Source organism: Monodelphis domestica, chromosome 2 (assembly GCF_027887165.1).
Source record: "Monodelphis domestica isolate mMonDom1 chromosome 2, mMonDom1.pri, whole genome shotgun sequence".
Taxonomy (NCBI): Eukaryota; Metazoa; Chordata; class Mammalia; order Didelphimorphia; family Didelphidae; genus Monodelphis; species Monodelphis domestica.
This window is the reverse complement of record NC_077228.1, coordinates 86,857,197-86,884,760: the sequence shown is the minus strand read 5'-3', so window position 1 is coordinate 86,884,760 and position 27,564 is coordinate 86,857,197. Positions and strand designations below refer to the sequence as shown.

Here is a 27,564-nt window from a genome sequence, read left to right as displayed (position 1 = left end):
TTCCTTTTATGGTGGTGGATATCCTTTAATTTCATACATCCCTTGGAATTGTACTGCATACTTGCATTTCTTATAATAGTTATGTCATTCTTAGTTGATCATTGTATTTTATTGCTCTTCTTTTATATATTTTTTCTTGGTTCTGCTAATTTCACTTTGCATCACTTCATGTATATTCCATTAAGTATTATATAAATATATAAAAATCTATACATACATACATACATATATATATATATAAGTATTTCCAGGTTTTGTTATTGATCATCTTGTTTGGCATTTCTTATGCCACAATAATATTTCATTATAATCATAGGCCACCACTTTTTTCGCCAATCCCCAAATATTAGACATCCTTTTAGCTTTCAGTTTTTTAATACGACAAAGAAAGCTGCTAAAATATGTGTTTTTACAAGGTCTTATTTTCTGTTATTGATCCTTTCACAATCACTTATTATTCCCTTTTTAATGTCAAATATATAACATGAGAATTAAAATATCATTGAATATTTGATAGAATTCACATTTCAATTTATTTTACTCATGTTTATTTTTTAATTGTCTTTTTGCTCTTCCTCTGGAGTGGAGGGGGATTTGGTTGTGTTTTAGGAAAATAATTTTTCTATGATTAGAATGTTTAAATCATTTATTTCTCATTCTGTTAATAGAGGTATGCCATGTTATTTTACTTGTATCCATTTAAATTACTTTTTTTGTTGTTGGCATATGCCTGAGCAAGAACGTGTCTAATAATATTTCTGCAGGCATATTTCTCCAAACAGTTCAGTCTCTAGATTCAAGGAATCAGTAAACTTGTTTTCTTGAATTTTTTTTTTCAAACAAAATTTTAAATCTTGGATTTTTATGAAAATACAATACAATCCCCTTGAAGGGCATGTTCACCAAAACCCATATCAACTCAGGATTCATGGTTGAGTTATGGGAGTGTATGAGTCAATTATCAAAAGAAAAGCCAAAAACATGAAAAGAAAAATAAATAGAAGTAAAATTAAACTTTGGGAGAAATAAAAAATTCAAAATCAGAATCAAAATATCAAAAACTATGTATATGAAATTTCTGAATAAAATAAAAGTAAATTCATAACAGGCCCTTGTATTAGGGTCCAATTAAGGTAAATTTCTGTCTCACAAATCTGTAGGAAAAAATGCAGTAATAGTGTACTTATCCATTATAAGCCAGGATTACAGGAATTTGCTATACTATAAGAAAGAAAAAAGTACTAGATTTTTGTGTAAAAGAGAAGTATCATTCCCTGATCCAATCTTTTGTCATTTCTCAGCGATAGGGGAGTCAGAACAGCCAATTGTTAGGTACTTTGATAGAAAGAGTTTTATAAGGAGTGTGGTTCAAGGAGTAGTGTGTCTTAAAATATGTCAAGCGCCACACCCTTGAGTCTCACAGTAGGTTCAAGTTCTTTTGTATTGGCATAGAAGTTCATCAGTCCTACCTAGATTTGTTTCTTTTTTGACCTGTATGCTTTTTTGGGGCACTATTCAGATTAAATCTGTGCTTCTATGGCACTGTGTAGATGAATTCTGCGCTCCTTTTTGATACCATTTCCTAGAACCATACACAAACATTAATCTCAGTCCCATAGCATTTATCAATAAATGGCAGGTTTCCATAGTCTAATGCTTTTGGAATAGCATTTATATGCTAGGCAAATGGATATCTTAGCTTATTCTATTGCAAAAACCAAAAACGGTTAAAAGAAAATCTCAATACTGGTGACATGTGCTTCAAATGCAAAAAAATCAAATACTCTATGGCATGTGTAGGAAGAAAAACATGAATGTTAAAAATGTATATATTTCATGTCTGTGAAAGGTAAGTTAATTTTTTTTTCTTTTTCCCCTTAAAAATAAATAGAACACAGCTGTTTATAATCTTAGCAGCAGGACCCTGAGGCTTCACTGGGGAAAGTTGTTCCCAAACCTCACCCTCTCGCAAACAATCCAATTAGCTGACCCGTATGTTTTCACCTAGTATTATTCTATATTTCAGCTACCTTGATGACAGTAAGCTGACTGGTTTGCCTCACCAGCAGAAAGTAGGCTGCTTTATTTCTTATCTAGCTGTGAGGGTCAAACCTGGGGAAAAGCTTTCACTCCCTCTCAAGGGGGAAAGTAGTCCTGCTCCAACCCAACAGAATTCCATCTCAGAGCCAAAAATCTCTGAGAAAACAAAACAAAACAAAATAAAACTGCAGTTGATATTTTCTTAGGGAGAGTGATCATTAAGTTGAAATTAACAAATTTTTAGCTTTTTTTTTTAACTCCTGAATATCTACTTTCCTTTTTCCAAGCTTCATCTATCTCTAGAGTTAACTTAAGTGAGAAGTAAAACCTAGGGAGATTAGTCAGCAAGATTAGCATTTAAGAAACAACAACAACAACATCAACAAAAATATTCTTTATTTCTTCTTCATTTGCTGTACTCTTTTTTAAAAGATACAGCTATGAATTTCTTTCTTTTTAAAATTAGTCAATAATTTATCAATTTTATTAATTCATTTTAATTTCAATTTTCTGAATGTCATCTTTGACCCTTAATTATTTTATTTTGCTATTTATTTGAAATTTTAAAATGGTTGGGTATCTTATTTCATTTCATTTTTTAAGTTTCAGAACAAATTGATTTCTTTTTTCTTTTGATATGTCAAATTATATGAAGTTTTTATTAAAATATAAATTAGTTTTTTATCCTCAAATTTTGGAGATATCATCTCATTTTACTTATTATTTTTCATGGAAATATCTATTGCTTTTACATTTTTCTATGATAACATCAGTTCATTAGAATGCTACTTAGTCTCCAGTTAATTTTCATCATTGACCCATTTTATTGATTATCATTTTTATCAAGCTAGGTTTGGTGAAGGCTGTGTTTATTATTTCTGATTATTTTGCATTTGTTTTTAGTCTTATTTACATTAATACATGGTCAATTTTTGTTATGGTGACACATAGATTTGATACATATGTATACTATTTTTTAACATTTAATCATTTAATAATTATCAGATAACTACCATAATTTTTTCCAATTTTTTCACATTCTTAATTTTTTTGTTTTAGCTTTTAAAAATGGCATGTTAAAATATACTAACATTGACTTAATGTCAATTTCTTACTGCTTTGCTTTTTCTATGTGTACTATGATACTATATTATTTGGATCATATCTGCATCTATATTCAAATAGACACACATAGTTGTGTGTATGTGTGCATGTATTTGTGTGCAAGAGTGCAAATTCAAAGGCTATGGTACCTTTAAGCAAAAATAATTTTTTGTTTATCTTTTTTAATCATATCTCTTTTGATTATTGATTATCTTGATCATGATTATCATTGTTATGTTTGACATGTTCAACTTAATAGGTTTTATGCCAGCCATCCCCTGCTCCCCTTACATACTTTATGTGAATCTATATGTGTGAAGTGCAAGTCTAAGGGGATCTTGAAATAACAATATGTACCCTTTTAAACCACTATTCAAGGAACCAGGAAGCCATCAAGGCAAGTCTCTTATTGAGACAGGGAAAAAAAGCCTTAGTTTATAGAAAAACCCCTTATTTATAGGAAAATACAACCTTCAGGTTAAATGACATCATCTTGGCACAATCAACTGGTCATATTCCAGACTTCAGGAAGGGGTATCCTCCAAATTAACTTGTTTAACAAATAGTCAAGCCAGAGTCAGAGGTTTTAATCTGCATACAAATTTAGAAACATCATGATACATTTTGGGTACAGGGGTGATTGGGAGACTGCTACCTTTGACAAGTGACTATTATGCTTTTCCCAGAACTTCTAGGATACCTAGTTTCTCAGGCAGGAACCCCTATAAATGCAAATTGCACAGGGTGGAGTATTAAGAGGTGAAGGGATTAAGAATGCAAATTAAAGCAGCCAAAAATTACTTATGAAAGGAACTGGGGAAGGGATCTGTAGAATAGGGAAGAGATTATTAACCTTAACCTCTTGTTCATAAAACTTATTCCTAAATCACTAGACTACCTTTTTGAACATTTTTAAAGTACAAATTCAAAAGACACATCCTAAAATTCCAAAAATGCTTTGTATAATAAAGACAATGGTTGCTGCTGATAATAAAGAAATGTTGTTTCTGTATAATTCAGGCCAAAGGAGATTAAGAGGGCTTTGTATTCTGAATAGAGTGGGAAAATCTTCATGAAAAGGAAGCATTATCAGAGTGACTAACCTAACTCTTACTAGAGTCCTGGGCAAACTGATTTTGGAGATATTATGACTGCTACTGTATTTGAGAATAGCACACTAATTTCTCTCTTCAAATGCTATGTATTTTATATATATGTCCTGTAAACAACATATTGCTAAGAATCGTCATTGCATATGATTCCATTTTAAGGCTTTCTTCTTTTTAGTCTTTTCCACTTTCTTTTATTACAGGATCTTATCCTATATTTCTTTTTCTTTAAAGATTTTCTTAATTTATTTCCTGCCCAGTGTCCCCTAATTTTTGTCATTATTCTTGCATTGAATCTACTCTTCCTACACTTCTCCACTTGCCTATTCTTTGTTCCCTCCACCTTCTCTGTTCAAGAGAATATCTTTATTTCTATACCAAATTATTTATTTGTATATGTGTGTGTTTTGCTCTAATTTGATCACTTAGAATATATAATTGATGTTCACTCACTCCTCTCCTTCCTCTTTGCTTCCATCAGCCTTTTTTGAAACCAAATACTTTGATATGCTTTTCTCACCTTTCTTATTTTAAGCTCCTAGTGTACTTATTTCATTCTTTTCTTTCTTCTTTTATTAACATAAAAACATAACAAAACAATTTTAATTTTTAACTTTTTTTCCTACATATTTTGACCCCCAATGAAATGTTTATTTTGAGATTTTTAGCTCTATTTTTTTCACTTCCTGGTTTAGATATCAGCACAATACTTATGTCATAAAAGGAATTCGGCAAAATTCCTTCTTCACAAATTTTTCTAAATATCATTTGTAATATGGGAATTAATTATTCTTTGAATTTTTGGTTGTATTCCCTTGTGAATTAATCTGTCTGGGAATTTTTCTTGGAGAATTAATTGATGTTTTGTTCAATTTCTTCTGAAATGAGATCAAAGTCCTCTATTTCCTCTTCTGTTTATTTAGATAATTTATATATATATATATATATTAACATTCATCTATTTTTCTTAGGTTGTCAGACTTATTTGCTTATATTTGGGTAAATTAATTTCTAATAATTATTTTAATCTCTTCTTCATTGGTTGAGAATTCATCTTTATTTTTTTTTCATTTTTGGTCCTGGTTCTTTCTTTAAAAAAATCCAAATAACCAAAGTTTATTCATTTTCTTTTCTTCTTTTCTTTTTTTAATTAAAACAACTTCCTGTCTTATTTATTAGATGAATGGAGTTCTTTCTTTCAATTTTATTAATATCTCCTTTGATCTTCAGGATTTCTAATTTGGGTATTTATTTGGGGATTTTTAATTTGTGCTCTTTCTAGTTTTTCTTTCTTTTTAATTTTAGTTGCAAGCCCAATTAGTTGATCTGCAATTTCTTTATTTTTTTGATATAAACATTTAGAGATATAAGTTTTCCTCTAAGTATTAGTTGACTACCCCTATATTTTGTTGTCATTCTCTTAAAAAAATGATTATTTTAATCATTTGTTCTTTGACCTACTCACTCTTTAAGAATACATTACTTAGTTTCTGATTAATTTTTGGTCTTTCTGATACCATTTTGGTGGTAATTAATATTTATTGCATTATGGTCTAAAATTATTGCATTTAACATTTCTGCTTTTCTTCATTTGATTCTTAATGTTTTTTATTATGACAGTCAATGTTTTTGATATTGGCATTTACTGCTAAGGAAATGTTTACACCTTTCTATTCTCATTCTGTTTTTTGTTTTTGTTTTTTTTCAGAGGCCTATTACATCAAGGTTTTCTAAAGTTTGATTTACTTCCTTAAATTCTTTCTTATGTATTTTTGGTTGAATTTATGTAGTTCTGAAAGGGGAAGTTTGAGGTCCTTCACTAGTATTAAATCATAAAAAAAATGTGTTTTTTTTTTTCCCTCTTCTTAAGAAGACAAGTCTTCCATAGAGTTGTGGTAACCTCCATTACATTAGATATTGGGGTTCAGACTTCTTCTGGACATCTCAAGACCCAAGACTGTGTGCTAGGTCAGTGTAAATAAAAGACTCATTTTTCCTTTCATTCCTCTAGTTCTAGGGAAGTTGACTTGAGCTAAGATGAAAGTCCCCTCTGGCATCTCCCCTCATTCTTGATGAGCACAGATAGTCACCTCTCAACTTGCTCCTAATAAGCATCTATTTTATATCCCAGTTATCTGATTCTCCTCTAAAGTAAACAGTTCACCACCTTTTGACTTTGAGGAATAAGACATAACAATATGATCCATCTTGGATTCCAGAGATCCAGTAACATGCCATCATCATTCCATTTCTAGTTATGTAGGCACTGTTGTCAAAAAAGTATATAATGCCCAGAACACATTATCTCTAGAAGGCAGTATTTCACCTGCTCTGTCTCCCTCAGCCATACTATTTGACTTAACCATTTGACTTACATTCAAACTAATAAATCTTTTTTACTGTCAAGCTAGTTATTGGAATCTGTCATTCTTGACAAGGGCAACCTGTTCAGATTGAGGAATTTACCATAAAACTGTCCTTCAACCCATTCATACCTACTCTAGGATTAAGGGTGATTATCACTGGTCAATGGATAGGTATCTGAGACTATACTATGAAGGGAAAAAGAAAATTATGGAAAATGTGACTAAAATAAAGGTATTTATTTACATGGGATTTCTAAAGACTTTATTGGCAGAATATCACTCAATAACTTTAATCTGAATATGTAAATGAGTTAAAGTTCCTCAGGCTCTGTCAACATAGAATCTAGAAACCCCAAGATTGTAGCCTAGTAAGATCTGATGAACCCCAAGTTTCAGGACTAGCTTGTAAGTTGGAGACCCCAAAGTTTGTACTTACTTGTTCCCTGTTGCTGTGAGAATACACCCTTTAAGGAATCTCAGACTAGCAGTTTCAGACTGAATAATGGATCCTATTGTTTTAAAGAGACCCTTTCCCAAGAAGACTCACACCTGGGCAGGGACCATTCTTTCAGTGTCCTTTGTAAGTAGTCCCTTCCCTTAGAACCTAGCCTCTATCTCTGATTCTTTTTCAAAGTTTGATTGTATTCTGTCAGTATAGTTTGAACATTCCCATTTCCTTGTAATCATTGTAATGTCAATCAATCATATTTCCCAGTGCCTCAGTTTCCAAAATGGTATATAGGTTCTGTTATGGGGGTCAATGTGGGCACCAAAATGTTATGGTGGGAAGGATACCCTTAGGGTTTAGGAAGGATACCTTTTGCAAGCATACAAGACTCCAAAACTTAGCTTAAAAACAAAAAAGAGATTTATTAATTTAGAAAGTAATGATGAGAGTGACCAGGAAGATAGCAAGGTGGAACAGCAAGATGGAGAGCAGTTCCTTGGGAGGACAGCATGAAAGGAAAGGCTGTTTCCCCCGAACTACATGAGTTCTGAGGTTTTTATATCTTTTTACAACAGATTCTATGCCCTGGTGGGGACGTGACTTAGAGTGGTAAGCCCTCAGGCATTTGGTGGGGTGAGGTGGTCATCTGACTGGGGTCTGCCTGGAGGCATAAAGACTCATCTCTGTGTCCATCTTAAATCTAGAGGACAAAAGAAGATAAACATCTCAGGACCCTAGGTGGGGCCATTGGGTGTTTCTAAGTTCAGAGTCTGGGGGGAGGCAAAGCAAGGGAGTTTCCCTGATAAGAATTCACCTGGGTTCCATAGCATTTTGATGCCCAACATTTTTGGTTTTCTTGAAAGCTACTCCTGTACTCTGGATCGTCCATGAGGACATAGCTTCTCAGGTAGGAAGGGGCTTTTTTTTTGACTTCTGAAACCCCCATCTTTTGGGTGATATCTTTGTGGGAACTCTTTCTTGATCTCTCTCCCATCATCCCCAGATCAGTCTGGCCTCTGGAGTTTGGGGTCTATCTGTCGGCTTCCCCTTCTAATAATAGAAGACTCAGTCTTGAACTGAGTGCTCTTGGTTGGGCAACCTCTGTGGACGCATAGTTGTTGACCCTCCGGTGTGGAATTGGCCATCCCACATCTAAATGGGACAGAGACAGAGAGAACCCCGAGATTCCCCTTTGGGGTGTATACTTAAAAATTGGAAAAAAAAATTGGCACTAAACAGCTTAAAGAAAAAGCAACCAATTTCTTTTTGTAATGTTGACTGGCCACATTATATCCTTGGTAAGCAAGAGGCATGGCCTATCCATGGCACACTAAAATTGAATTTTTTTTTTCAACCTGAGGTCAAGCCAGATAGGGACTAGCCAACCCAATTAAGACAAAGCTTGCATGCTTGCAAGCCTCTCCTGTTGGGAAGAGATCAAGTCTAAGCAGCCTGAGAGAAAATTCAGTTGATTTTTTTGTTTGTTTGTTTGTTTGTTTTCTCTCATGTTACATAGCTGAGCAACATGAAAAAAATGATGAGGAAATTGACTTTTTGTTACCCTAAATTCTAACACCAGGTGGCAATTGGACATATTTTATAGACAGAAGTCCTTACCTTTTAGCTTTATTCTCTCACCAGGCTCCCAGTTCTCCAAAACTCTACTCTTTACTTGGATTTTAAGGCAAGGGCCTGAATCTAGGCGGAGATGGGGGGAAGGAAACCGGGAAGTTATCAGTTCACTGATCAGATCTACCTTCTCCTCTACTGCAGAGAGGAAGGGGGTTGATTCTGAATAGAGAGACAACTGGTGAGAAAGCCCTATTTTGGGGATTTTTAATTTTAAAACTAAGGTTTTTTTCAACTTAAAGAACATCCTATTAATTATCTTCTGGTTTGAGGTAAACAGGGAGAGATAAGAAGATCTGATAAATTTCCTTTCCCTGTCTGCTAGCCAGAAGGAAGTAATGCTTAAATCTATTAGAGGTATTTATTGGTATTTTATTTCAAAATTGTGATCATGTATTTATATGGATTTAAAAAATAACATCCTAATTTTAATTTTGTCCGACAGTGAAATTTCAGTTTGTATAGAAAAGCCACGGATCAGTTTTGTAAAATAGGTTTTAGCAGTGTTTAAACTAACAAAAAAAATTATCAAGTGGTTTTCATCTCAATGATTTTCATTCCAGTTATTAAAGTTGGACTAACTTTATTATTATATTTAACTTCTTGGTCTTGAAAATAGATAATCAGCCTGCTTGTCAAAAGGCTTGCTTTAAGGTTGACAGCCCTTAAAATGTTTCAAATCTCTAAATTTAAAATAGATCCTGTAATACTAAATGCTTTATGAAATTCTTTTGAACTGTTATATGAGTTGCTGTTGAAATATGTATTTTAAATATTATTTGGATGTAAACAAAAGCTCATTGCAAACTTGACTCTACCATAGATTTTGTTCAATACTCAGTGGTTACCACAGTTTACCAATTTGTACTATGAACTGAAATTTACAATGGTTGAGTACTATGCTAAAGATACAGTATTTCAACAATCCTTTAAATCAGAATTCTTTTGGTTACCGATTAGCAATTGAAGTGATACCAATAGAATGTTTGTTTGACTTATGATGGTAAAAGTAAGTCAGAGAAGGTGAAGAGGTATGTTGGATTTGAATTCAGAAGAAAGAGGGACTTTGATCTAAAGTCCATAAAGCTTGAGTATGCAGATTTGTGAAGGAAGAATGGAAGTTGTGTTCTGCCTTTTAAGCAGAGGGTTTTGAAGGAAGGGAGAGAGAGAGAGAGAGAAGAGAGAGAGAGAGAGAGAGAGAGAGAGAGAGAGAGAGAGAGAGAGAGAGAGAGAGAGAGAGAGAGAGAGAGAGAGAGAGAGAGAAGGTGAAAGAGAACAGATGGATGTTCTGTCCGCATAATTGGATCTTGGATCTTTAACTTAGGGATCATTTCTAGAATTGATGTATGTAGTTTTGGAAAATCACAAATAACTCTGGAATTTCTCTGAAAAATCCTTAGAGAGATTCCTGACTGGTCTTGTCTTAGTTCCTTCAGATGGCCTAAGGTCAGGACATGACCTACCCTTGATTTATATATTACTATAGAACTAATGAATTCAACATTCCTGTTTAGGTTTTCTGACTAAATTGTGATAAATTAATTATTGCCAAAATATGTAAGAATAATTGCTATAATGTAGACTCATAGGCTTTAAGGAATCCTTAGAGAAGGCAAATGGTCAGAAAAGCTTGTTTGAGGGTATAGAATTTTGTTTCTGGTCTGCTGATAAGCAGAATTTCTCTGAGCTCTAATGGGTGAGACTTGTCCTTTAAGGAAAAAAAAGAAGGCTTCTGGGATCCAATGGCAAGTGCTCTAAGGAGAGAGAAAGTCCTAGGATGGTTATAGAGAAGGCAGCCCAAGGCTCACATTGGACTGGACTTTCCTGACCATCTAGGCTGCTGATCCCTGAATGAAACAATAATGGTAGTGACAGCAATGCTTGGTACACGAAGTCACTCACTGTGTCCTTGGTAACATGTGGAAATATTTTTCCCTTTTGGACCTTCTTCCTTCATGACAATTCCCATAATCAGCACATAATACAAATTGAAATATTAAAGTTTCCATTTCCCAAACACCGAGAAAAAGCAACTGCCTGAATACAGAGGTTGAGGGGACATGACAGAGGATGGACTCTAAATGAACACTCTAATGCAAATACTATCAACAAAGCAATGGGTTCAAATCAAGAAAACATCTAATGCCCAGTGGACTTACTTGTCGGCTATGGGGGGTGGGGGGGAAGGAAAAGAAAATGATCTATGTCTTTAACGAATAATGCTTGGAAATGATCAAATAAAATATATCAAAAAAAAAGTTTCCATTTCCCCAAACAACCTATTAGGTTAGTAATTGAACATTTTAAAATTGCTAGGAACATACTTTGAGATGTAGGTGAAGTTTATTAATTGATGGCTTGTATTTGCAGCCTTAAATGAAGTTTGGATCTTGAGCTTGGAATAGCTCAAAGCTCTCCTGAATTTCCCCCAGAATCTGGAGTAAAGAAATTTATCCTTAAAATATTGTTACTCCAGTGTTTATAGATGTTATAGTTAATGTGTACTTTGCAAAAGCATATTTAACAGAAACATCACATACCAGCTCTGCTAACAACTCAGGAATCCGATTTCCTAAAGGGATCTATTCCTGTCAGTAGATGATTTTTGAAGAAGTCTGTTGGCTAAGATACCCAAATGCAGATGTGTAAAGCTGTAAAAAATAGACTCGAACTCTGGACTTCAAACCCCACAAGCCTTTGCTCCACTTCCCCAGAATGCTTTGTAATCTCATGGAATTCTGACATGGGCCGAGTTCGAGAAGATATTTAACCTGATTGCAAAGGTTTTTGAGCTTTTTTTGGACTTCCGTTTTGGAGCAGAGGTGTCTCTTCCATGATGTGAGGTTATCTTGTCTAGGCCTCTGGCCTAGGCAGGTGTTTTTTCTTACTTATATATTCTTTAATCTTTAACCTTTAATTAACCTCTAAAAATATAATACTCTTTGCAGAGAGAAACTAATTTTTACCTGCCTCAGTCTCCCCTAAATTTTAAACTTTACAGTTTGGCGTAACCACTTCGGGAAAATGAAATATCTCAATCTTCTGATTTCTTTTCTGATCTTTAGTTCAGCTTTTAATATCTAGTGCCTAAAAAAAAATTTTTTTAAGCCACATTTCTCTGGCCAAGTTTTTTTTTACCCTTGCAAAGCTACTTGTTCCAACCATTAGATAGCTCCCCCACCCAGCTCAGCTGGCCAGCCACTTCCCTGATCCAGACCTGTTGCGTTGGCCTCCCACCTGGCTGCTTTGTTCTGCATGCCTGTTTCTCCTGCTGCTGCTCCTGACCTTTCTCTTGCTCACCTGGCTCACCTGATTCAACCATGATTGCAATCACCTGGTGACCTGCATGCCCAACAAACCCAGATCCTTGGCTGGTAACAAAATGGGGGGGGGGGTATTGGCTCCACTTGGGTGGCCTGGGCTCCACGTGGACTGGGGAAGGAGGAGGGATCATAGCAGGGGAGAGAGAAAGGGAGAGAGAAGAAACAGACTTTTAAGCAATGGTCTATTTAAAAGGATACCTTTTGACTGTTCTGATAATTTCACTGATTTCACCTGTGTGCCAGAAGAAAGATTCAGCCCAAAGATTCAACTTTGAAGGGGCAAATGGGTGGCTCAGGGAACTGAGAGCCAAGCCTACAGACATGTGGTCCTGGGTTAAAATCTGGCCTCAGATACTTCCCAGCTGTGGGGCCCTGAGCAGATCCCTTAACCCCCATTGCCTAGCCCTTACCACTTTGTCTTCTGACAATAGAGATTTAAATGGATAATTAATTAAAAGAAAACAAAAACAAAAAAAAACACACCTAAGGAACTTTAAAGACTAGAGGTTATAAATTTTAAGGCATTTCAGACTCCAATGGTTTATACAAATCTTTGTATTCTATTGCGTTTTTCCTGATTTTTTTGTTTAAAGTTTAACTTCGTGATTTTAAGTTCATATATTCTGTTATACTGTTCATTTAATGTACTGAGTTTTAAAAATTCTGTTGTTTTCCCCCTATAACTGTGCTGAAAAAATATTAGTGATTAAGCCCATATATGAAAAAACATTTTTTGTAGTTTGCCTTTGTAAAATTGTCACAGAAGATAGATGGACTTCAGGACTCGTTATAATTGTATAATAACCTTTGGAAATTTTTATGTGCTAAATATCTCAAATGATTTTAAGGGTTTTTTAAATATGATTTTTGTAATGTTTTATCAATCTCTGATTATTTTGCCTGCCCCTACCACTAGGTAAGGCCCATTACAGTAGCTGAAGTGAAATACATTTTATAACCCCCAACCTTCCCGCATTTCTAAATATGTGAATGGAATTTGGGGCAGTTAATCTCAGGGCATTTGTATCCCTAAAAAGCCTCCAAAAAGGAGCACCCTTTTATTTATACTCTTCATCTCACTATTTTACTTGCACCAGAATGATATATAGATTTCTTGATTGTGTTCTTAACCCAAGATGAGTTTTACTTTGTTTAAAATATGTTTATTACCAAGGTTGAAAGATTTGCTCTGTTTGTAAAAACTTGTGACAAATGTCCATCAATTCATAGGTTTTAAAAATGCCATACAGCAACTTATGAGAAATATGAAAGTGTGTTTGTTTGCTATTGTAATTAATTGGGCTATTGATAATTTTGGGGATTTTGATAACTACATATTTGTACTACTGTATTTAAAAAAATGAAAAAATTGTTGTTAACTTTGTTCAATTCATTTGCCTTCTACTCACAGTGATCATGGCCAGAAATTAAGAGGAAATGGATCTCATTTTTGGTGAGAAAGCTTTGTATTCTATATTTTATTAGCTGACACAATGTGTCAATGATTATAAGCTACATTTTTGAATTTTAATGACTTTTATTATATTTTTCTTGCATGTGCAATATACTATTTGTTTTTATTTTTTCTCTCCTTTTATATTTAAAGCACATGTCACCAGTATTAAGATTTTCTTTAACCTTTTGATTTTTCAGTACTACAAGTTTAAGATACATTTGCTAATGCATGCCCTAAAAAAAGCTTATGACTATAAAAATGATGCCACTAATTATTTAAAAAAATTATGGGACTTTGCTTAATGATTCTGTCTGATTCCAGGACAAGATATACACACAAGAGCCATTGCACAAAGCCAAAGAAAAGCCAATCCAGGATTGATTGATGCACTTCTAGGACAATACAAAGGTCTTGAATGTAGTGTGAAGACTCGAGGTTACTGTGTTTAACATGTTGTTATGACATAGGCTTTCCTTGTGTCCACACTCACTCTGAAGATACAGACGAGTATCTCCGAAACCTTTGCTCTGATAATCTGGTCCCCTTTTCTGCCTCTCATAGTGTGGTACCTTTCTGTAGTCCTGGCTACTGACTGGGTAAATGCATCATTGCTTAGATCATTTTGATTGGGCCCTGATTGAGCCCTGATTGAAGGACCTGTTATAGATTTATTTTTCTTTTCACTTGGAATTTTAACACATAAGACTTTGATAGTCTATATTTTCATCCAGAAATTTTTCTTCTTTTGGATTTTTCTGATGTTTTGTTAATTTCTCTTACGAATTGATTCATAAACCTCATACCTCAGCCATGCATCCCTAAGTGATAATATAATTGTCAATCACCCTCTTAATGGGGGAATGTAAAAAATATCATTATTAAATTGCAAAGCTTAAATTACTTTTGAGAAGAATTTTAGGTAAAGAAGATGCTACCTCTCTGAATGCAGAACTGAACTGTTGGAGAAGATATCATGAAGAAGCCTCCAAACCAGACAGCTCCACAAAAATTGAACTTTGGGTGTGGTTGATTGAACATTTATTTGTATGTATATATGTATACTTTCATGCCAAAGGGGATTGCCCCCTAACTGGCTTTTTGTCAATGCATTCAGCAATTATTGGTTTTGTTTTTCTTTCTCTTATCCTCAAATTATTGTAATCTTTAAATTGATTATGTTTTCATGATCCTTTGGGAAAAAATTAATTTTTTTTCAAATGCTCAAATGGGGGATGTAAAAAATAGACTCTAATTCTGGACTTCAAACCCCACAAGCCTTTGCTCCACTTCCCCAGAATGTTTTGTAATCTCACGGAATTCTGACATGGGCCAAGATCGAGAAGGTATTTAACCTGATTGCAAAGGTTTTTGAGCTTTTTTTGGACTTCTGTTTTGGAGCAGAGGTGTCTCTTCCATGATGTGAGGTTATCTTGTCTAGGCCTCTGGCCTAGGCAGGTGTTTTTTCTTACTTGTATATTCTTTAATCTTTAACCTTTAATAAACCTCTAAAAATATAATACTCCTTGCAGAGAGAAACTAATTTTTACCTGCCTCAGTCTCCCCTAAAGTTTAATGTTTACAATGCCAATTGCTATTGTACTAATTTTCTTTGTTTCTATCCCCCAGTCCTGGTTTTCTACACTTCTATCTTAGGGGCTGAATCTCCCCTTGCACTGCCAATCAGGGGAAGCAGTCGCTGGACATCCTTCACAGCTCCAAGCAGATTCCCAGCTACCTAGGACCCAGGCATTCACTGAGGACAAGTCCCTAAAACCCTGTGTCCATAGCCTTTCCATCACTCTTATCTTAACCCCTTTTACTTTAACTCTTAACTACCTGACCATAACTATTTCTTTCCTTAAATTTTGGGTCTTCTCCTATGTTTTAAATCATGCACACCCAGTTAACTGGACATATAATTCTCTGATGCATCTCTCTAGTTACTTCTAGGGTAAAAGCACTCATGGGAGTCACCCAGATGCCAGATACCACCATAACCTCAAAAACATCCCAGCCTGATGCTCTGGACATGGCCTACAGTCAATACCTCTCTCTCCCAACATTAGGGAGGGAAAACTCTATGCCCATTATCAGCTGTGAAGTTACAGAAGACAGAGACTACCATCCCTTTTCCCTTATATATTAGGAGAGGGGGGAGGTGACATTGGCACTGTACCCCAGAAACCCAGGCAAACTATTATCAGGGAAACTTTCTTGCTTTGCCTCCTCCAGACTCTGAACATAGAAACACCCAATGACCCCACCTAGGGTCCTGAGATGTTTATCTTCTTTTGTCCTCTAGATTTAAGATGGACACAGAGATGAATCTTTATGCCTCCAGGCAGACCCCAGTCAGATGACCACCTCACCCCACCAAGTGCCTGAGGGCTTACCACTCTAAGTCATGTCCCCACCATGGCATAGAATCTGTTGTAAAAAGGTATAAAAACCTGAGAACTGATGTCATTTGGGGGGAAACAGCCTTTCCTTTCATGCTGTCCTCCCAAGGAACTGCTCTCCATCTTGCTGTTCCACCTTGCTATCCTCCTGGTCACTCTCATCATTACTTTCTAAATTAATAAATCTCTTTTTTGTTTTTAAGCTAAGTTTTGGAGTCTTGCATGCTTGCAAAAGGTATCCTTCCTAAACCCTAAGGGTATCCTTCCTGTCCATAACAGGTTCCCCAAATTCTTTGGTTCCTTTGAGTCATCATCTAGCATGATGGCCCTTCCAGGGAGAATATCCCCAGAGTCCAGGGTATAGACCTTTTAAAAGTTGTGACACCAGACTCTGACCTGATTAAACGGTGATTTTTCTGACTACTTTGGTAGTTCTGTGTTATTTCCAAGTAACAGCTGATAATATTTGTATTACTATTCCTCTCAGGTTGCATCAAGCAGCACAATCAATTAATTTTAGTTATTATGAACTTCAAAACACATTACAATTTACATTTCTCTGTATAGAAATTAGAAAAGTTCTATACATTTCTAATTTAGTCCCATAGAAAATAAAAATACTAGAAAAAATCTTCTTAGCCAAACAATTTTATTCTAAGAGCTATAAATCATAAAATCAGTTTTTAGATATACTTAGCACAACTTAAGAAAGAACCTAAGCCCCTTTGCTGACTACATCCTTCATATACTCCATACAAGAGGGTCATACACACTTTCCCCAAAAAGATGGTTGGTCAACTGAATACTTCTTCTCAGGACACAGCCTAAATTTCATCTTCTAGAACAAAGGTTCTCAACAACCTCTCAGTTTGTAGGAATGAGAATACATAATGCATATCAGGTATTTAAATTCCAAATCATAACTGTAGCAAAATTACAGTTTTGAAGTAGCCACCAAAATAATTTTTTGGTTTGGGGTCACTGCAACATGAGGAACTATATTGTGGGGTCACAGCATTAGAAAGATTGAGAACCACTGTTCTAGAATGTCTCTTCCAAGACAGTCAATTTATTTTTCTCATCTTCTTATAAGTCCATAGCCATCTGTTCCATATATGGTAATATTAAAAACAAGCCAAAGTTATTCTATAGCTAAGTGAGATGTTATAAATCCCTAGCTTTGGGCACAGTTGGACACATTCTAGGATACTGTACACATACACAAACTCTCCTTTGAAAGAATATTTTACAAGATACTTCAGAGGACTTTCCTTATTATTTATGTATTTTGGTGACTAATTCTCGTGTACATTCTTCTTTCAATGAATAATTGGGATTATTCCTTATTAAGTCTATATTTACAATATCACCAAAATATTTAATATCTAATGGGATTACATGCAGAATCCATATAGTTATGAATAGATATTAAAAAATTAAAGTAAACTAATTAAACCTGGTTAATTAAATTATCCTTTACACTCATCAAACACTTTCAAAAATACAATAAGGAATATTACATATACAAATTCTTTCTCAGTTATAGCAAAATAAAGACTACAACCAGTAGTAAATGATACATTTTGATTTTGGGGCTCATACTACAAAGTAATAATTAAAATATTTCTTTAAGAAAGGGTACATTTGACTTAAACCAGAATAAGCAAATATTAATATAAAAACTATTATAATGATCAAAGTCTAAAGGAATGGTTCTATTTTTACCAAAATCATAATAAAATGAAAACTAGAAGGAATGATGTGCCACTTTCACTATAAAAAATAGCAAGAAGAAAAATATATTTTGTCTATATGCAACCACAATTAAATGAGGTGCTGTAGACTGGAAATCAGTTCATAATAAGAAATAAAGAAGTCTATAAAATGTACTGAAAACTGAGGGGATTAGACTTGTAGGCAAAATGTAATTAACCAAATTAGAATTTGCCCAAGACACCATGGCAGGCAACTTAAGATTGGAGAAAAGGAGACTTCCGGTCAAGATGGCAGCTTAGAGAAAGCTAAAATTCAGATCTCCGGAAAACCCTTCCCGACCGATCTCAAACTATAAGCTCCTAAGGCGCAGAAATTCAAAACGATCAACAGCATAGACCCTGGGAATCCTCCTCCTGGACCTGGACCTGGATCAAAAGGTACGGCCCCCCTCAAAAGCCAGAACCCGAGATCACTCAGACCTAAGGGGTAGGTGCGCAGAGTCCAAGGCTCCAGGAAGCCGTGGCCCCGCCCTGCTCAGAAAGCAGGGTAGTCTGAAACAACAGCAACCCTCAGGGAGGGCAAGACAGCCTCACCAGCTGGATCCTGCTATCCAAGTCTCAGTGAAAGTCACTGCCCTCAGAGCTCCGGGAAGCCGCGACTCCTTCACCAGCAGAGAGCAGGGTCGTCTGAAACAACAGCAACCCTCAGGGCCAACAAAACAGCCTCAAGGCCAGCTATTCTGAAGGCAACTTCCAGAAAGCAACCCAACCCAGTCCAGTCGAGGGGGCACCTTAGCAGCAGGGAAGCAGATAGAGCCGGGGGAGAGTGTGGCCCCCTGGTCCGACCCTTCCATTCCAGTTCCAGTGAAAGTCATTGCCGGAAGGCACACTCAATTTAACCAAGGGAAAGCTCAAAGAACCGACAATCTGCCCAGGATTAAAGCCTCTGAACACCAGACAGAGATAAGAAAAGCTAATCCTCCCCATTCAGAGATGGCAAACTCCACAGAAGCACAGAAGCCCCAAAATACCAAGAAAAATAAGAAGAAAGGGGCGACTTTGGACACATTCTATGGAGCCAAAATACAAAATACAGAGGAATTAGAAGATGATATACAAGAAAATTCTCCAAAATCTTCCAAAGGAAATGGAAACTCACCAAAAACCCAGAAAGAATTTGAATCAGAAATGACCAAAAAGATGGAAGCCTTCTGGGAGGAAAAGTTGGAAATAATGCAAAAGAAATTCACGCATCTACAAAACCGGTGTGATGAAACGGAAAAGGAAAACCAGGCTTTAAAGGCCAGAATCAGGCAGCTGGAAGACAACGATCTTGTAAAAGAGCAAGAATTAATAAAGCAAAGCCAAAACACCAAGAAATTAGAAGAGAACATAAAATATCTCACCGACAAGGTGATAGATCTGGAAAATAGAGGGAGAAGAGATAATTTAAGAATAATTGGACTCCAAGAAAAGCCAGAAATAAACACCAAACTCGACATGGTGATACAAGATATAATCAAAGAAAATTGCCCAGTGATTCTAGAACAAGGGGGCAATACAGCCACTGACAGAGCTCACAGAACACCTTCTACACTAAACCCCCAAAAGACAACTCCCAGGAATGTAATTGCCAAATTCCAAAGCTATCAAACAAAAGAAAAAATCCTACAGGAAGCCAGAAAAAGACAATTTAGATATAAAGGAATGCCAATCAGGGTCACACAAGACCTTGCAAGTTCTACTCTGAATGATCGTAAGGCATGGAACATGATCTTCAGAAAGGCAAGAGAGCTGGGTCTCCAACCAAGAATCAGCTACCCAGCAAAACTGACTATATACTTCCAAGGGAAAGTATGGGCATTCAACAAAATAGAAGACTTCCAACTTTTTGCAAAGAAAAGACCAGAGCTCTGTGGAAAGTTTGATACCGAAAATCAAAGAGCAAGGAATACCTGAAAAGGTAAATATGAAGGAAAGGGGAAAACTGTTATCTTCTTCTTTTACTCAAACTCTCTTCTATAAGGACTACATTTATATCAATCTATGTATACTAATATGTTGGGAAAATGTAATGTATAAATAGGGGGTAAAGAAAGACCAAATAGAATATCATTCTCACACAAAGATTTACATGGGAAGGGGAGGGGAAGAAAACTCCTATAAGAAAGAGAGGAAGAGAGGTGGGTTTTTTTTTTTACTTAAACCTCAATCTCAGGGAAATCAACTCTGAGAGGGAAAAACATCCAGATACATTGGGATATTGAATTCTATCTTACCCAACAAGGGTAGGGAGAAGGGAAAACCAAGGGGGGGAAGGGGAGAGGGAGAACAAAAAGGGAGGAAAGAGAGGGGGGAGGGGGAGGGAACAAAAAGGGAGGGACTAAAAAGGGAAACATCAAGGGAGGGGACAAGGGGGACTGATTCAAAGTAAATCACTGGACTAAAAGGTAGAGCCGAAGAAGAAAAGGTTAGAATTAGGGAAGGCTATCAAAATGTCAGGGAGTCCACAAATGACAATCATAACTTTGAATGTGAATGGGATGAACTCACCCATAAAATGTAGACAAATAACAGAATGGATTAGAATCCAAAACCCTACCATATGTTGTCTTCAAGAAACACACATGAGGAGGGTAGACACCCACAAGGTCAGAATTAAAGGATGGAGTAAGACCTTCTGGGCCTCAACAGACAGAAAGAAGGCAGGAGTGGTAATCATGATATCTGATAAAGCCAAAGCAATAATAGACCTGATCAAAAGGGATAGGGAAGGTAATTATATTTTGTTAAAAGGGATTCTAGACAATGAGGAAATATCATTAATCAACATGTATGCACCAAATAATATAGCACCCAAATTTCTAATGGAGAAACTAGGAGAATTGAAGGAAGAAATAGACAGTAAAACCATATTAGTGGGAGACTTAAACCAACCATTATCAAATTTAGATAAATCAAATCAAAAAATAAATAAGAAAGAGGTAAAAGAAGTGAATGAAATCTTGGAAAAATTAGAATTAATAGACATATGGAGAAAAATAAATAGGGATAAAAAGGAATACACCTTCTTCTCAGCACCACATGGCACATTCACAAAAATTGACCATACATTAGGTCACAGAAACATAGCACACAAATGCAGAAAAGCAGAAATAATGAATGCAGCCTTCTCAGATCACAAGGCAATAAAAATAATGATTAGTAATGGTACATGGAAAACCAAATCTAAAACCAATTGGAAATTAAACAATATGATACTCCAAAACCATTTAGTTAAAGAAGAAATCATAGAAACAATTAATAATTTCATCAAGGAAAATGACAATGGTGAGACATCCTTTCAAACCCTTTGGGATGCAGCCAAAGCAGTAATCAGAGGTAAATTCATATCCCTGAATGATTATATTAACAAACTAGGGAGAGCAGAAATCAATCAATTGGAAATGCAAATGAAAAATCTCGAAAGTGATCAAATTAAAACCCCCCAGCAGAAAACCAAACTAGAAATCCTAAAAATTAAGGGAGAAATTAATAAAATCAAAAGTGATAGAACTATTGATTTAATAAATAAGACAAAAAGCTGGTACTTTGAAAAAACAAACAAAATAGACAAAGTACTGGTCAATCTAATTAAAAAAAGGAAGGAAGAAAATCAAATTAACAGCATTAAAGATGAAAAGGGGGACAGCACCTCCGATGAAGAGGAAATTAAGTCAATCATTAGAAATTACTTTGCCCAAGTATATGGCAATAAATACACCAATTTAAGAGAAATGGATGAATATATACAAAAATACAAACTGCCTAGACTAACAGAAGAGGAAATAGAATTCTTAAATAATCCCATATCAGAAAATGAAATCCACCAAGCCATCAAAGAACTTCCTAAGAAAAAATCCCCAGGACCTGATGGATTCACCAGTGAATTCTATCAAACATTCAGAGAACAGTTAATCCCAATACTATACAAACTATTTGACATAATAAGCAAAGAGGGAGTTGTACCAAACTCCTTTTATAACACAAACATGGTACTGATTCCAAAACCAGGCAGGACAAAAACAGAGAAAGAAAATTATAGACCAATCTCCCTAATGAATATAGATGCAAAAATCTTAAATAGGATACTAGCTAAAAGACTCCAGCAAGTGATCAGAAGGATAATTCACCATGATCGAGTAGGATTTATACCAGGGATGCAGGGCTGGTTCAACATTAGGAAAACCATCCACATAATTGACCACATCAACAAGCAAACCAGCAAGAACAACATGATTATCTCAATAGACGCAGAAAAAGCATTTGATAAAATACAACACCCATTCCTATTAAAAACACTAGAAAGCATAGGAATAGAAGGGTCATTCCTAAAAATAATAAACAGTATATATCTAAAACCATCAGCTAATATCATCTGCAATGGGGATAAACTAGATGCATTCCCAATAAAATCAGGAGTGAAACAAGGATGCCCATTATCACCTCTACTCTTTGACATTGTACTAGAAACACTAGCAGTAGCAATTAGAGAAGATAAAGAAATTGAAGGCATCAAAATAGGCAATGAGGAGACTAAGTTATCACTCTTTGCAGATGACATGATGGTCTACTTAAAGAATCCTAGAGATTCAACCAAAAAGCTAATTGAAATAATCAACAACTTTAGCAAAGTTGTAGGATACAAAATAAACCCACATAAATCATCAACTTTTCTATATATCTCCAACACAGCTCAGCAACAAAAACTAGAAAGAGAAATCCCATTCAAAATCACCTTAGACAAAATAAAATACCTAGGAATCTACCTCCTGAAACAAATACAGGAACTTTATGAACACAACTACAAAACACTCTCCACACAACTAAAACTAGACTTGAGCAATTGGAAAAACATTAACTGCTCATGGATAGGACGAGCCAATATAATAAAAATGACCATCCTACCCAAACTTATTTATCTATTTAGTGCCATACCCATTGAACTACCAAAATACTTCTTCACTGATTTAGAAAAAACCATAACAAAGTTCATTTGGAAGAACAAAAGATCAATGATATCCCAGGAAATAATGAAAAAAAAAACACATATGATGGGGGCCTTGCAGTCCCTGTCCTTAAACTATATTACAAAGCAGCAGTCATCAAAACAATTTGGTACTGGCTAAGAAACAGAAAGGAAGATCAGTGGAATAGACTGGGGGAAAGCGACCTCAGCAAGACAGTATACGATAAATCCAAAGATCCCAGCTTTTGGGACAAAAATCCACTATTCGATAAAAACTGCTGGGAAAATTGGAAGACAGTGTGGGAGAGACTAGGAATAGATCAACACCTCACACCCTACACCAGGATAACTTCAAAATGGATGAGTGACTTAAACATAAAGAAGGAAACCATAAGTAAATTGGGTAAACACAGAATAGTATACATGTCAGACCTTTGGGAGGGGAAAGGCTTTAAAACCAAGCAAGATATAGAAAGAATCACAAAATGTAAAATAAATAATTTTGACTACATCAAACTAAAAAGCTTTTGTACAAACAAAACCAATGTAAATAAAATCAGAAGGGAAACAACAAATTGGGAAAAAATCTTCATAGAGACCTCTGACAAAGGTTTAATTACTCATATTTATAAAGAGCTAAATCAACTGTACAAAAAATCAAGCCATTCACCAATTGATAAATGGGCAAGGGACATGGATAGGCAGTTCTCAGATAAAGAAATCAAAACTATTAATAAGCACATGAAGAAGTGTTCTAAATCTCTTATAATCAGAGAGATGCAAATAAAAACAACTCTGAGGTATCACCGCACACCTAGCAGATTGGCTAACATAACAGCAAAGGAAAGTAATGAATGCTGGAGGGGATGTGTCAAAGTAGGGACGTTAATTCATTGCTGGTGGAGTTGTGAACTGATCCAACCATTCTGGAGGGCAATTTGGAACTATGCCCAAAGGGCGACAAAAGAATATCTACCCTTTGATCCAGCCATAGCACTGCTGGTTCTGTACCCCAAAGAGATAATGGACAAAAAGACTTGTACAAAAATGTTCATAGCTGCGCTCTTTGTGGTGGCTAAAAACTGGAAAACGAGGGGATGCCCTTCAATTGGGGAATGCTGAGCAAATTGTGGTATATGTTGGTGATGGAATATTATTGTGCTAAAAGGAATAATAAAGTAGAGGAATTCCATGGAGACTGGAATGACCTCCAGGAAGTGATGCAGAGCGAGAGGAGCAGAACCAGGAGAACATTGTACACAGAGACTAATACACTGTGGTATAATCGAACGTAATGGACTTCTCCATTAGTGCCAGTGTAATGTCCCTGAACAATTTGCAGGGATCTAGGAGAAAAAAACACTATTCATAAGCAAAGGATAAACTATGGGAGTGGAAACACTGAGGAAAATCAACTGCCTGACTGCAGCGGTTGAGGGGACATGACAGAGGAGAGACTCTAAATGAATACTCTAATGCAAATATTAACAACATAACAATGGGTTCAAATCAAGAAAATATGTAATGCCCAGTGGATTCACACGTCGGCTATGGGGGTTGGGGGGGGGAGGAAAAGAATATGATCTATGTCTTTAATGAATAATGCTTGGAAATGATCAAATAAAATATAATTAAAAAAAAAGATTGGAGAAAAGTGCTGCTGTGATCATTTATTCTCCTGTTAACAAAAGATCTTTCAAGCCACCAACTTTTCTAATTTAGGATTGGAGTGATAAAAATTAAATATCTGGACAAAAATTTAACTATTCAATTGACAAATAAGAAATTCTTTTTTTCACAATAAAAACCTTGAATAGTCAATGTTTCATTCATGATTGCCATTCAGAAAGGAAAACTTGTTTATAGTAGTAAAAATATTTTAGTTACTTCAGAATACAGTTAAGGATTGCTGAAAGTATTTCATGGAATTAAAAAAATTCATATGTAGAAAGAACTTGAGGGAAATTCCAAATCATATTTGCAAACCCATCTTCATTGCAATGATCTGACAAGTGTTTATAAAAAATGGCTTTTCCTGAAGATATTCGAAGGGGGAATACATCGGTAGAATTCTACTTCCAGATGAAATGAATTATTGTATTTATTGGGAAAACTCTCCTTTTAACAGCCTAAATTGGCCACTTTCTATTTTTTTTTCCTACTTTGCTCTGATAACTTTCAGTCTCAGGATGATAAAAAACAAACAAACAAACAAAAATGTGGTTCCTTCTTTTGGTCCCTTCAGATAACTGAGGATAGCTATCATGTTCCCTCTAATCCAACACCTCCCCACTGCAGTGTATTCCTTCAATTTTCCAAGCTGAGTATTTATAGTTCCTTCAACCAGTCCTCATTCCTAAACTTATGAATATCTTCCTTCATATGTGGAGCTCAGAATTACTATAACACTCCAAGTGGTCTGACTTTTCACAATTATATCATAAAAACAGTTTCTACCTTGTGGTATATATACTGCAATCATCCCAAATCTTTTTTTTTTTGAAGCAATTTAGGAAAGTTATCTACTGTATATGCAAATTTGTATGTGTCTATTATATTATTGCTCCTCTGTAACGTTCAATAATAGTAGACAATACTGAGAAGAGTATTTCATCTTTCTTGTTCTGTCCTGTTCTCTTCTCCCCTTCTAGTCTTAGCAGCAAATTATAATAGAAAGCACAGTATATTTTCCCCTATTTCTTCTTCATTTTAGTAACAGACAGCAATAGCTAGCAGTCCACAATTTTATTATCAAACAAACTTATGTTCCCAGAACTAAGGGATATGATATAAATAGAATTGTGGTCTTTCTTTTACACAATTCTTCAATCCATTTAATCAATTCTCACTTCCTTCTATTTTCAGATACCATTTTTATTTGTTAACAAACATACCTTAGCTTATTGTTATTAAGCCAAAACTCACTCTATTTCTATATAAAGGTAAATTAAATTTCTCTCATTATTACAGAGCAATTCTGATTTCTTTGTTTCACCAATTATTAACTTAACAATTCTTCAGTTATTTATTTGTTCATGTGCAGATAGTAAAGCATAGTTTGTTCTCTGTTCCAGTATTCTACAGTTTGTCAGTAACTGCATTTTTGGATCTCTGAGTACAGTTTGAGTAACTATTTCTTTTACAACTCAGAACAGACCTATGAGACAGATAAGTGAACTGCCAAAGTAGATTTCTAGTCTTACTTCCATAGTTGCTTTCCTCATAAGGAAATAAGTGAAATGCCTCATTTAAATATTCACTCCTTTACCAAATATGATCTGTGTGTACACATAGGCATTTGTTCCTATCCTATTCTGACACACACAGGCTTCATGATTCCAGAAGACAATTAATTTTTCAATACTCCAGGCAAGTTTCTAAAGTTATAAAATGCAAGCAAAGGAGCAATCCACATTGATATAATGAATTTCCTCACGGAATGTCCTAAGTATACATGAAGTCCCAAACCTACCTAATGAGTTGGAAGCATTGATTGCTGAGAACCTTTTTGACTCTGAAACAGTGATTCTTTAAAAAAAAAAAAGATGTTTGGCAGCAAATGCTATGAGAGTTTGAGAAGACATGCCCAAGTGATAATGAGGAACAATAACCTAGTTTAAATTATTTTTCAAGTTCAATTTCCTATTCTATACTTTTTCTTGCTCTCACATCTAACATCTTATGGGATGGGTGGCATGCAGGATAGGTGGGGAAAGAAGTACAATATTTGTTTTGTTTGACTTGCAAAACAGCTTAGTTGTACAATATGCATTTCAATTACTCTTATGGCATAGAAATGTACAAAGTTCTTTGAAACCTGCTTGACTTCTGGAGAAATCTTAAAGTGTGGCTCATAATGCATGTATATACTTCTTTGCCACATGAGTATGCAGCCATCAAAGAGAATGCACACTAGTAAAAGTCTCTCTGGCTACTCATAAAAGGGCAGAGAAATATATCAAAATTGAGGGGAAATGGTCTATGCTTTTGAGAAAAATGAAATCTTACGTGACAAATTGGGTCTGTTTTGTGCAGAGTAATTGAATGGGGCTGCTGGAGTGAAACTCCATGGATTGTGAAGTATATTGAGGTATGAAAGAAGGGAAATCTGACTGAAATGTGATGATTTAAAAGTAAACATGGCAAGATACATTTTTTCAATGAAGGATTCAAAGACTATATTAGTGATATTATTTGATGCAGCAAAGAAACTCAAATAAAAAATGAATTATTGAGGTCAGAGGCTTTAGAAAGTCTCCTTTTCACTTTAGGTAATACATCCAAACATGGTTACAAATGAATGGTTTAGGGTAACTATGCATGAGTATCACATGGGAAAAAAAAAAACCTATTTCAGAATTCTTCATGCTTTCAAAGTCATACAAAGCAGTCAGTTCAATAAACAAATTTCAAGACTAACAAGATCTAGCAAGTTGACATTATTTTGTGGTATTTGTGTGTGTGTGTGTGTATGTGTGTGTGTGTGTGTGTGTGTGTGTGTGAATGGATATGCTTTATAAAATATATCCTTTAATTAGAAAATATTAACATAAGTTTGGAAGTCTGGAATCTATTACTTAGGCTTATAATATTTAAAAAAATATTTAGGAAATTGAATAGCTTTAGAGGAACATGTGGAAAAGAAATTTTGTCTCCTGGTAAATCATTGAGCTGATGAGAACTTTTTTTGCTTAATGAAGTGTCAAAAAGCAAGCCAGCATATTATTCATACCTTGTCCCTTCAGGCATTATTCCCTTTGCTTCCTTGGAAAAGGAGTTGATTGGATGTGATTGGACTTGAGAGGGTGCTCCCCATTATTCTTAGAGGTCATGGACATGATGCCTTCTCTGATCACTTTTTTTTCCCAAAGGTTGTTTGTCCCTGAATGACTTTTAGATACTTTTTCCCTCAATTCCATGATAATGTTAGGATTTAGACTATGTCTGGATACTTGCCTTAATATATA

General features: G+C 35.2%; 1 long non-coding RNA gene across 1 annotated transcript in view; it reads left to right on the top strand.

The window, feature by feature from the left end:
• The window catches only part of LOC130457113 (uncharacterized), an 88,543-nt gene extending 73,551 nt beyond the window's left edge, over window positions 1–14,992 (top strand). Inside the window, exons 2-3 of the long non-coding RNA XR_008916129.1 lie at window positions 13,431–13,472; window positions 13,797–14,992. This is a non-coding gene — a long non-coding RNA (uncharacterized LOC130457113). The remainder of the gene's footprint in view (window positions 1–13,430; window positions 13,473–13,796) is intronic.
• The last annotated feature ends 12,572 nt before the right edge of the window (window positions 14,993–27,564 follow it).